The sequence below is a fragment of the Nycticebus coucang genome, chromosome 9 (genome assembly GCF_027406575.1).
Source record: "Nycticebus coucang isolate mNycCou1 chromosome 9, mNycCou1.pri, whole genome shotgun sequence".
Lineage (NCBI taxonomy): Eukaryota > Metazoa > Chordata > Mammalia > Primates > Lorisidae > Nycticebus > Nycticebus coucang.
Window position 1 is genome coordinate 122,770,910 of NC_069788.1, and position 13,676 is coordinate 122,784,585.

At 34.4% G+C, this 13,676-nt stretch overlaps 1 protein-coding gene across 11 annotated transcripts in view; it reads left to right on the forward strand.

Annotated features, from left to right (window-relative positions):
* The window catches only part of GPHN (gephyrin), a 708,676-nt gene that overhangs the window by 131,855 nt on the left and 563,145 nt on the right, over positions 1–13,676 (forward strand). The window lies entirely within an intron of this gene.

Below are 13,676 nucleotides of genomic sequence, written 5' to 3' on the forward strand. Positions count from 1 at the left end.
TTGATCTTACATATTTTTTCTTTCCTTATATATTTATGTTCAATGATATAAATTTTTCTTTAAGTAGTATTTTCACTGCATCCCTCATAGTTTGATAAATAATGTTCATTATTATGGCAGATGCTAGGATTATGATTCTTTTAAATGTAATTAGGTGTGTTACATTCTCAAAATGTGGTCTTTCTTGGTGAATGTTCCATGTGAGAGGAAAATGTATATTCTTATGCAGAAGATGAAGTAGTGAATAGATCGGAGTTATAGACATTTGATTGCTGGCGTTCTTGAGTTCAACTATGTGCTTACAGATTTTCTGCCTGCTGGATTTGTCCATTTCTGAAAGAGAGTTGTTGAAATCTTTGAGCATAAAAGAGGATTAATATATGTGCCCTTGCAGTTCTCTCAGTTTTTGCTATGTATTTTAATGCTCTATTATTAGACTCTTACATACTAAGGATTGTTTGGGTTTTTTTTTTTTGGAAAATTGAACTCTTTGTCTTAATGTATTACTCCTCTTTATACCTGGTATATTTTCTTTTTTTGAAATCTGCTGTATCTGAAATTAATATAGCTATTTCTGGTTTCTTTTGATTAGTATTAGCATAGTATTTCTTTCTCCATTCATTCTCTTTTGATCTATATGTGTCTTTATATTGAAAGTGGGTTTCTTATAGACAACATATAGTTGGGTCTTGGTTTTTTGATCTACCTCACAATCTCTGCTTTTTAAGTGGTACCTTTAGACCATTGACATTTAAAGTGTTTATCCATATAGTTGGATTAATTTATTGCTTTTTTTTTGCTCTTCTGCTTTTTCTGCCCTTTGTGATTCTGATACATTTTGTATAATTTGATTTCTCTCTCCTTTTTCATATCGATTATTTTTTCTTTTGATTTTTTTCTTTTTGTTTAATGCTTATCCTAAAGTTTATAATACACATTTCAACCAAATCAACTCTACTTTCAAATAAAACAATATTACTTCACAGGTAATGTGAATACCTTGTAGTAAAAAACTAATTCATTAACTTTTATAAGCACAGGTATACACAAACACAAAATAAGTATTCATAATCAGATATATTGTTGCAATTATGATTTTGAACAAACATCTGTTATATTAAGTATTTTACCTTCATTTATTCTTTCTCTGATGCTTTTCCTTTATATAGATATAAATTTCTGATCAATACCATTTTTCATCTTTCTAAGGAATTTTTTTTTTTTTTTTGTAGAGACAGTTTCATTTTATAGCCCATGGTAGAGTGCCATGGTGTCACACAGCTCACAGCAACCTCCAGCTCCTTAGCCTCCCGAGTAGCTGGGACTACAGGTGCCTGCCACAATACACGGCTATTTTTTTGTTGCAGTTTGGCCAGAGCCAGGTTTGAACCCGCTACACTTGGTACATGGGGTTGGTCCCCTGCCCACTGAGCCACAGGCCCCACCCTCTAAGGAATATTTTTTAAACATTTTTTGAAAGTAAGCAAATTCCCTGATAAGAAATGACCTCAACATTTTATTGCTTTAAAAAATCATTATTTCACTTTTACATTTTTCCTTTTAGTTTTGGTTGACACATAATAATTTTTCATATTTATGGGATATATAGTGATATTTTAATAGATTTATGTGATATATATTGAACAAAACAGGCTAACTAGTATACATAGTATTCCTAATCTCAAAGATTTATCTTGTTTTGTATTATAAACATTCAAAATCCTCTTCTAGTTTTTTGAATATATATAATACATTCTAATTAATTTTATTCATGCTGTAGTGCTATTGAATATTAGAATTTATTCCTACCATCTAGCTATTATTTTGTATTTGTTAATCAGCCTCTTCATATCCTCCCCGTGCCGTGTTCTTCCCAGCCTCTAATAAACATGATTTTACTCTTTTATGAGCTCAGTTTTTTATAGAAATTACATATGAGTGAGAACATGCCATTCTGTGCTTGACTATATTTTATGTAATATAATGCCCTCTAGGCCAGTGTTTTTCAACCTTCTTATCTCATTGCACGCTTTAACCTGTAATTAAACTAACTCTGCATACTTAAATTATGTTGATCAAGAAAGAGTAAAATAAAAAAAAGAATATACTTTACTTTGAAATTTCTTTGAAAAAAATTTAATTAATGATATTTAAAAATTTTCGCGCACACCAGTGTGTCATAGTACACAGTTGAATTGAAAATCACTGCTCCAGGCTAATTCGTATTTTGGCAAAAGACACAATTTCATTCTTTTTTATGGTCAAATAATCTTCCATTGTATATATATACCACATTCTCATTATCCATTTATGTGTTGATAGACATTTAGACTGATTCCTTATTTTGCGTTTTGTGAATAGTTCCTCAGTAAACATGGGGCTGAAGGGATCTCTTTGATATATTGATTCCTTTCCTTTGAATAAATACTCAGTAGTGTTGCTGGACTAGATGGTAATTTTATTTTTATAGTTTCAGGGAACCTCCATACTATTTTCTGTAAAGGATATATTCATTTACATTTCTACCAATAATGTATGAGTTATTTTTTCCACTTCTTCACCACAGTTACTTTTTCTCTTTTTCATCATATCCATTCTAACTAGAATGAGAGGATATCTCATTGTGGTTTTGATTAGCATTTCCCTTATGATAATTAATGTTGAGCATTTTTTCATACCCTTGTTTACCACTGTGTGCTTTTGAAATGTCTATTCAGCTTCTTTGTCTATTTTTATTTGGAGGTTTTAGGTTTTTTTTATTAGTTCGTTCATTTGGAGACAGGTCTCATTCTTTTGCTTGGGAAAGAGTGCAGTGCCATCATCATAGCTCATTGTAACCTCTTACTCCTGGGTTCAAGCAATACTCCCACCTCCGTCTCTCAAGTATCTGGGACCATACATGCATGCCACCACCACATCCAGCTAATATTTTTTTCCTGGAGACAGTCTTGCTTTGTTCCTAAGGCTAGTCTTGAACTCCTGACCTCAAGCCACCCTCCTGCCTTGGCCTCCCAAAGTGCTAGTATTAAAGATGTGAGCCACCACACTTGGCCTGCTGGTTTTTTTGTTTGTTTTTTTAGTTTCTTGTTTATTCTGGGTATTAATTCCTTGTCAGATGAGTAGCTTGCAAACATTCTTCCCATTCTACAGGTTATCTCTTTACTCTTGTTTCCTTTGCTGTGCAGAAGCTTTTTAGTTTGATATAGTTTTGTCTATTTTTGTTTTTGTTGGCTTTGTTTTTGAAGTCAAAAGGCATAAGCTCTTTGCCTGGAATACTGCCCTGGAGCATTTCCTTTATGTTTTTATCCAGTCATTTTATAATGTCAGGTCTTACATTTAAATCTTTATTATACATTGAGGGGTAGGAGAATCCTTTCATTCCTCTGTATATGATCATACAGGTTGCCAGCACTATTTATTGAAGAGGCTGTCCTTTCCCTATTTTGATTTTTTGGTCCCTGTGTCAAAGACCCATTGACTTTATTTTTTTTAATTTTATTTTTGTATTAAATCATAACTGTGTTCATTGATGCCTTTATGGGGTTCAGTGTACTAATTTGATATACAGTGTGAAATGCTTACATTGAACTGACACATCCATCACAATTATATTATTTTCTTAATAGTTTTGAAATGTACCATTGCATCATGCACATTAGGTGAGGTCCCCCCAAATACCCTCCCTCCTCCCACCTACCCTCCTTTCCTCTCTCCTGTTCCCTTCTACTTTCTGGACTATAGTTATGTTTCACGATTTGTATGAATGGATAGGTACTTATATATTGATTTTGTAGTAGTATTGAGTACGTTGGATACTTTTTTATCCATTCTTGAGATACTTTGCTAAGAAGAATATATTCTAGCTCCATCCAGGTAAACATAAAAGATGTGAAATTACCATTTTTTATGACTGCATAATATTCCATGGTGTACATATACCACAATTTGTTAATCTATTCACAGGTCGATGGCACTTGGGGTTGTAAAAAGACTAGAATAGAGTGTAGGGAAAACACTTGAAGAAATGGGCCTGGGAGAGTATTTTATAAGGAGGACCCCCAGGTAATTGAAGCAACACCAAAAATACATTACTGGGATCTGATCAAACTAAAAACGCTTTTGTACAGCGAAGAGTACAGTAAGTAAAGCAAATAGACAACCTTCAGAATGGGAGAAGATTTTTGTAGGTTATGCTTCCGACAAAGGTCCCATAACTAGAATTCACAGAGAACTCAAACTAATCAATGAGAAAAGAATAAATAACCCCATTTCTGTGTGAGCAAGAGACTTGAACAGACACTTCTCTGAAGAAGACAGGTGCATGGCCTATAAACACATGAAAAAATGCTCATCATCTTTAAAACCACTTTGAGATATCATCTAACTCCAATAAGATTAGCCCACATCACAAAATCCCAAAACTACAGATGCTGGCGCGAATGTGGAGAGAAGGTAACACTTCTACGTTGCTGGTGGGAATGCAAGCTAATAAGGCCTTTTTGGAAAGAAGTTTGGAGAATGCTCAAGGCACTAAAAGTAGACCTACTATTCGATCCTGCGTTTCCTCTAGTAGGGTATATACCCAGCTGATCAAAAATCCTTTAACAACAAAGACATTTGCACCAGAATATTTATTGCAGCTCAATTAATGATTGCAAGACACGGAAACAGCCCAAGTAAAATCTTGAATGGCCGGGCGATGCCTGTGGCTCAAGGAGTAGGGTGCTGGCCCTATATACCGGAGATGGCGGGTTCGAACCTGGCCCCGGCTAAAAACTGCAAAAAAACAAAATAAAAAAAATCCTTGAAGGGCCAATGCATTTACTCAGAAATAAAAACAAATTGGGAGGTATCACGTTACCACATTTCAGATCAAAACAGCATGGTACTGGCACAAAAACTGGTAGATTTATAGAACAGAATAGAGAACCAAGAGATGAACTCAGCTACTTACCGTCATTTGATCTTCAACAAGCCTATCAAAAACATTCAATGGGGGGAAACCCCCTATTTAACAAATGGTGCTGGGTAAACTGGTTGGCGACCTGTAGAAGACTGAACTGGACCCCCCACCTTTCACCGTTAACAAAAATTGATTTTCACTGGATAAAAGATTTAAACTTAAGACATGAAACCCATTGACTTTAAATGTGCATTTGTTTCTGGGTTTACTACTTTGATCCAGTGAGTCTATATTGTTTCTATACCAATAGTATGCTCTTTTGGATATTATATCTTTATAGTATATTTTGAAGTCTGGTAGTATGATGCTTCTACTTTTACTCTTATTGTTGCTTATTGCTTTGGGTGTTAGGGATCATTTGAGATTCCATACAGATGTTAGGGTTCTCCCCCTATTTCTGCAAAAAATACTATTGGTATTTTGATAGGGATTAAATTGACTTTGTAGATTGCTTTAGGTAGTATGTTCATTTTAACAATATTAATTCTTTCAATCCTTGAGCATTGAGGTGACTTTCCAGTTTTATTGGCTTCAATTTTTTTCATAGGAATTAAAATTTTTCATTATAGAGCTCTTTCACTTCCTCGGTTAAATTTATTCCTGGGTTGGTATCTGTTATAAATGGAATTTCTTTCTTGATTTTTTTTCAGCTAGTCTACTATTGTTGTATCTAATTGTTACTGATTTTTGTCTGGGCACAGTGGCTTACACCTGGAATCTTTGTACTTTCGAAGGCCAAAGTAGGAGGATTGCATGAAGACAGGAGGTTGAGACCAGCCTGAGCTGAATCATAGTGAGACCCTGTCTCTAAAAAAAGAAAAGAAAATTAGCCAGGAGTGGTAGACCCAGCTATAGATCTACTTACTTGGGAGGCTGAGAAGGCAGGAGAATTGCTTGAGCCTGGACATTTGAGCTTGCTTTGATGATGCCAGGGCACTATAGCATGGATAACAAATCAAGACTATCTCAAAAATAATTTTTTTTAAATTACTAATTTTTGTATGCTGATTTTGTATCCTGAAACTTTACTGCATTTGTTTATTAGTTCTGTAAATTTTTATGAGAAGTCTTTTTTTTTTTTATTAAATCATAACTGTATACATTGATATGATCATGGGGCATCATACACTCGCTTCATAAACCATTTGACACATTTTTATCACAGTGGTTAACATAGCCTTTCCGGCGTTATCTCAGTTACTGTGCCAAAACATTTACATTCTACATTTACCAAGTTTCTCAAATACCCCTGTAATATGCACCACAGGTGTGATCCCACCGATCCCCCTCCCTCTACCCACCCCCTCCCCTTTTTCACTTCCCCCTATTGTTAAGCTGGGTTATAGCTTTCATGTGAGAGTCCCAAATTAGTTTCATAGTAGGGCTGTGTACATTGGGTACTTTTTCTTCCATTCTTGGGATACTTTACTAAGAAGAATATGTTCCAGCTCCATCCATGTAAACATGAAAGAGGTAAAGTCTCTATCTTTCTTTAAGGCTGCATAGTATTCCATGGTATACATGTACCACAATTTATTAATCCATTCGTGGATCGATGGGCACTTGGGCTTTTTCCATGACTTAGCTATTATGAATTGGGCTGCAATAAACATTCTGGTACAAATATCTTTGTTATGTTGTGATTTTTGGTCTTCTGGGTATATGCCCAGCAGAGGAATTACAGGATTGAATGGCAGATCTATTTTTAGATCTCTGAGTGTTCTCCATATATCTTTCCAAAAGGAATGTATTAATTTGCATTCCCACCAGCAGTGCAGAAGTGTTCCCTTTTCTGCGCATCCACGCCAACATCTCTGGTCTTGAGATTTTGTGATATAGGCTAGTCTCATTGGAGTTAGATGATATCTCAAAGTAGTTTTGATTTGCATTTCTATGAGAAGTCTTTAGATTTTTCTTTATATAAGATAATGTCTCCTGCAAAGAGGGACAATTTGACAACTGCCTCTTTTCCAATTTGGATGCTCTTTCTTTATTGTTTGCTTACTTAATTTCTTTTGCTAGAACTTCTAGTACTATCTTAAGGAAGAGTGATTGAAGTGGATATTCTTGTCTTGTTCCCCTTCTTAGAGGAAAGAACTTCAGCCTTTCCCTGTTTAGTATCATGTTGGCTGTGGATTTGCCATATATGGTCTTTATTGTATTGAGGAACATTCTTTTAAAAAAACTTTTTAATAAAGAGTGGATAGAAATTTTAAAAAATCTGTATTAATAATAGGGTACCTATGGTTAGGTTATATTATCTGCATTTGTTAGGTGAGGTCTTTGTTGTATTTGAGCCCTTTATCTAGGAGGTGTGCCATACATAATATCCTGAGGTATTTTTTTTTTTTTTTTTTTTTTGAGACAGAGTCTTACTTTGTCTCCCTCAGTAGCATACCGTGCTGTGGCATCATAGCTCATAGTAACCTCAAACTCTTGGGCTCAAGCAATTATCTTGCCTCAGCCTCCTGAGTAGCTGGGACTATAGGCACCTGCCACTACGCCTGGCTATTTTTAGAGACTGGGTCTCGCTCTTTCTCATGCTGGTCTTGAACCTGTAAGCTCAGGCAACCCACTCTTCTCAGCCTCCCACAGGCATTAGCCACCATGCTCTGCTGGTGTGTTCTTTTTAAACTTAATTTATTGAAAGTTTTTCTTATGAAGTGAATGGAATTTTAGCGAATGGTGTTTCTCCTTTTTCGAGATGATAATTTTTTTTATTATGTTGTTATATATTGAATTGTATATGATGAACCATCCTTATATCTCTAGAATAAATCCATCTTGAACATGGTGCATCTCTTTTTTTGATGTGCTGTTGTATTCAGATTGCTATTATTTTGTTGCAGATTTTTGCATCTGTGTTCATCAGGGATGTTGGCTTTTTTCCTTGTAATTAGGTATGTTGTTTTTCTATATTTATTTGTTTCAATAATTTTTTTTATTTCCTTCGTAATTTATTGACCCTTAATCATTGAGGAACATATTTAATTTTCATCTATTTGAACCAATTTGAAACTTCCTATTTATTTCTATCTAGTTTGACTCCATTTTTGTCTGAGAAAATACTTAATATGATGTTAATTTTTTAAAAAAAATTGGTAGTTTATGGCCTAGCATGTGGTCTGTGTGCTTATGCAAAAAATTGTATATTTTGTAGCTGTTGGATAAAATATTCTGTTATCTGTTAAGTCCATTTGGTCTGTAGTGCAGGTATCTGAGTGGTTTTGGTTGTGTTTTTTCTTGGGTGGTGGTCCCTGAGTTCCTGGGACATGTATAAGGGCCTTGGCATTTGTGGATATAGGCTGGTTTTTGGACTCCTGGGCAGTGAGTATAGAATGGACTAGGTCATGGCGTGATAGCAGCAGTCCCTGGACAGGCTGATCCTTCGCTCCTGGGTATTATGCACAGGTGCCAGTAGTAGTGGCAGATGCCATGTGAGTTAGTCTTTGGGTCCCCAGGCTCCTTATGCAGGTGCTGGCTTTGGTGGCAGAAACCTTGGCCATTGTTTAGGATTCTGGGCAGTACATGTAGCTTCAAGAACATAGTACCTTCTTTGTTTGAGATTTGCTCTTGGTCATTGGGGCCCCAGAGAGATAGCTCTCAGGCTCTTGGGAGCCAACACTTTGGCTATCTACTTCCCAGGGGCAACCCTCCTGATGTGCTGGACCACTTGTTCTCCTGGATGTAGGGTGTTGAGTGGCTGGCTTTCTTGTATTGGGACATAGCCACACCACTGGGTTCTCTGGTTTCATGACACAGTAGTCCACTCTGTGGATGTAGGCAGATGTTGCCAGGTCCCCAGGGATGGGAGGATACATAGGGCTATTGGGCTCCAGGGCATGTTATATTCTTATGGTGGCATCCCCCTCAAAATGGTGCCCAATTGCAGGAGCTTGGGTCTCAGGGAATGGGTGGGACCCAGCGTTAATTTTCTCTCTGAGTATGTGGATACAGACTTCCAGGCAGCACCATATACTAAGCTCAGGGGCCTGTGAGGGCCAAGGGGCTCTTGTTATGGGAATGTGGACTGCTGGGGAAGTTTCATTTACCTTTTCCTCGCAGTGGTAGTCGCTGTTGAATTTGAGACAATTTTGACTGGTTGTTTCACTTTGCTTTCTGCTACCATTTTCAGATTCCATGCCTTCCAGGGTCCCTGTCACCTCCCTGCTCAATTTCAGCATTCTCCCTTAGATACTGTATTCAGTGTGTGTTTATCCACTTGTTGTATGGGTCCTTTTTGGTGGATGAGTGCTGGACATCTCTAATCAGCCACGTTGAAGACATCTTTAATCTCTCCTTTTCTTTTAAAGGATAATTTTCTACAGTAAAGAATTCTAAGTAGTCCTTTTCTTTTTTTCCTCAACACTAAATATTTCACATCATTCTCCATCCTCTCACAGTTTTGGAGGAGAAGTTGGATGTAATTCTTAATTATTTTTTCTGTAGGTAAGTTGACTTTTTCCATACTTAACAATACAACAATTTCTTCATTTGTGTAGTTTATCAATAAACTCATCAATAACATTCTTAATTTCTGTTATAAAGTTTTTCATCTCTACTGTTTTTCTGTTCTTTTTAAAGATTTCTATCCCTCTGCATTGTCCTACCATATCCATTGTTATCCTTAGCGTATTAATTGTATAATATAGTAGTTGTTGTGAATTACTGGTCTGATAATTCCATTATCCCTTCCATTTGTAGTTCTGATGCTTGGTCTATATATTTCTTTTTTTTTTCAGTGAATTTTTTGCCTTTTAGTATGCCTTATAATTTTTTGATAGTGAAATATGACATATTTGGTAAAAGATACTCCTGTAATGGGTCTTTAATAATGTAGTAAGTTGTGGGGCTAGGAGAAGTATGATTCTATGCCTCTGGACTTTGAAACTCACAAGTGTTTTTTTTTTTGTGGTTTTTGGCGGGCTGGGTTTGAACCCGCCACCTCCGGCATATGGGACCTGCGCCCTACTCCTTGAGCCACAGCGCCACCCTCACAAGTGTTTTTTAACTCTTCACTCCTTAGTTAGGACAGTACAGCTAAAGCCGCCTGGAGTAGCTTTATATTTCCTTTGCTCCGGCTTACATTTAAAGTCAAGGCTCTCTGTAAATAATTTCTTCTGAAAGCAGATCTTGTTAAGAAGAACAGAGTACTATGACATACATACATTTCAAAATGGTGTCCTTTTCACCTCCGTTTGCTGGAAATATGAAGGAATTTTTCTGTAATTTCCTGTGAGAACTTGATTGAGCTCCAGGAAGTAAAAGTCACCAGAAATCAGATTTTAATTAAGCTATCAGATATATTTTGAGAATGAAATAAAAGAAATCTAGGGCTGAAGTTTTTTGGCATAATTTTTAAATTATAGCATATCATTATTTTTCACTAAAAATTTGACTTTTATACTGTGATCATAAAGAGGACCTTTTTGGAAAACTATTCTGTGTTTCTAAGAACTGGCTCTTAAGTTTTTGATATTCAAATATTTGTCTTTTGAAACAGTGATCATTTTAATGTTTTTATTCTTTTCTGTGACTGTAAATTATTTTCTTATCTATTCAGTTTAATGTTTAATCAATCGATTGGAATTCTTTGTAGTACAAACTTACTGTTTTGAAAATTATTAATTGCTTTTGTAGGGCCATTCCAGAAATTTTATTTCATTGGATATTTAGAAACTACATAATGAATGAATCTGGACAAAACCATGCCCTGTAACTTTTAACCAGAATAGAATGTGTTGTTACTGTCTCCTTAGCAATTTTCAAATAATTTAGGTGCTTTGTTGTCATGTTTGTGGTATAGTATATTCAGAATTACTAATACTGAATTCCTTCCATGTTATATTTTAAACATAAATTTTGAAGATCATAATTCTCTTAGTTCAGAAAAATTATACCTCAAGAAGGAAAAGACACTAGTGTCTTTCTGGAATTAAGAAATAGGTCTTTCACACATAGTTTCTAATGATCTTATGGAATGATTCATAATAATAGAACTTATATTTTATCAAAAATCATACTGATTATACCTACTGCTACATTATAAGTTAGAAAATGAGTGTGAAGTGCTTAGCATATAACGAATGTCAAACATTACCTTACCTTGATTCTAACCCAGAAAGATGAATTTGAACATATAAAAAAGAAAATGCTTAATTGTTGGCTAAGAGCCTTGCTAAAAATCTACTTTACAAATATTTGTAAGTGTACTGAATTTGGATGCTGATACTTGCTGAACATAGACAAATCATGATTCTCATATGTAAAATAATGTAAAGATAGAACTAATTATGTAGTTTTGAAATGTATTTGTGTGTGTGTGTTTTAGCTTGTACCAAATTTCTTCAGTAAAATTTCTTCAGGTAAAAATCTTTGAAGTCAATCTAATATACAAAACAAATAAAAACAGAGCTCTTTATTTGTAAGGGAGACAGGAATGTTCATCCTCTATAGAACCCATAAGGTACTATGAAATGCAGTTTTCAACTACTTGACTAGAAGATCCAATATGCTTTTTTCAAGTTAAAAAAAATTATATTTCCTTTGTAATGTTTTGAAATGGCATTTATTATCACATAATAAAGTTTCATTTTATAACTTTTGTTTTAAGGCTATACAAATCCATATGAAGAGAAATATGTAAGAACCATGTTCATTATGGGATGGTGGCAAAAGTTACAGAGTATGGTTTTGTCCAATACAGCTATGTGTTAGCTATAAACTTTCAAGCAGGATGCTTAATCTCCCCCATCCTCAGTGTGTTTATCTGTAAAATAGGAATATACACACTAGGTCTATTACTGAATGATTGTGTAAAGATTAAATGAGGCAATGAATATGAAATGTGTAGTGCATGTTGAATGTCAACTTTTATCTTGATTATACTTCAAAAAGATAAACATTTATAGAAAATGCAAATAAAGAGCTGTGACTTCAGCCAAAGAATCTAGGACACAGTATTTCTAAGATATTTTCCTTTCTTCTCCTCCGTGTTAATTATTATATCAACATAAATCAGATGGAGATCCACATTTAAAATTATCATATTAAGACCAGGTAGTTTGACTATGTGTTTCTTTTGTAATTTCCCCTGTTTTATCTGACTTTTAAGACGCCACACTGAGGAATTTTCATTAACAAATGAAAATGAACAAAGACCATAGTAATTCTTCCAGATGTCATGTACTAGAAGGAAAAAAAACAGAAAAATATGATGATCCCAAAATGATTCATTTTGGTGTGATTTACAATGAACAGATATTCATTAGCTTCTTGAAATGTAGCCATTTCTTATTTATGATTCAAAACCAAAATTTGTTGCATTGATATAAAAAGAAACTGGCCTAAAAAGAACAAGCATATTTATTAGGCAGCCAAAGTTTCACACTTTTTGTTAAGAGAGTTCTTGCTTGGTTTTTAACTTCAAATTTAGGTGGTATATGCATTTTTAGAAAACTGTCTTCTTAGCAAAAGTTACTTTTCAGATAGCTGACCAGCAATGCTTTAAAAGAGCAAAGGTTTATTCCATTTTAATTAAGCCTCTACAATGTATAGGCTCTTGAAGTTTATAAATGATCTCTCCTATTTGCCAAAATAGGAAAGACATATTATTAGAACAAATTTTATGATATAATATAATATACCTTCAATTTTAGTCCAGCTTAGCTGGAAACCAACTTTTGTTACAGTGTGCCAACATTTTATTTTCTTTGCCCTTATTCAGGAAATGATATAATAAGAGCATTTGGTATTAAATTATGGAAAGCAGAGAATTTGTCACAGATCAACATATTGGAATATGTCTATAAAATATGGGTTGAAAATTATATACTGCTTAAATTCTTTTTTTTTTTTTTTTGCCTGGGGCTGGGTTTGAACCCGCCACCTCCGGCATATGGGACCGGCGCCCTACCCCTTGAGCCACAGGCGCCGTCCACTGCTTAAATTCTGAAGATTACAAAATCACCTTCTTGGAGTTAAAAAAAGAATCTAAACTTTTTCAACCTTAAATGTTTTTAGCGCATCGTTGTTTATATGTACTAAATCATTTCTTTTACAGGTAGAGCTATAGTTAGAGGAAGTAAAGTTTATAATTTCAAGGGACCCTTTAAAGGGGAATGTAAAATACTAAAGAATACTAGGTAATGGCTCTTTGAAAAGAAAAGACAAATGTTTTTTCGTTTGTGTTGATTATAAGGGTCTCGCTAAAACAATTAAACTGAAATAAATGATCATCTATACTAATAAGGATTTAAAAATGTTATATGAGTAAATCAGTTTTATTTTACCTTTGTTTTTGTATCTTTACCTTTGTTTTGGTTCTTTTATCAAGTTATAGACTTTTAGATTCATAGTTTTTCTTCAGTGTTTTAAACATGCCATTTTATTGTCTTCTAGATTCCATAGTTTCTGTTAAAATTAAGCCAAAAAAACCGCAAAAAAAAAAAAATTAAACTTTAAGTCTTGTTTTTCCTTTGAAGGAAATGAATTCTTTTTCTCCCTCTTGCTATCGTTAAAATATTGTTTTCTTTGATTTTTAGCATTTTGACTGTAAGTTGTGGTTTTTCCTTCACTTTTTGCAGTTCTGTTCTCTAAACTTTTTAATTCATTAAAGAAATTTATTAGAATGGTTTTGGGATAGTCTCAGCAATTTTTTTCATTTTCTGGTAGTATTGTCTCACCCTATTCTCTCCCTCTGCTTTATTGTGAC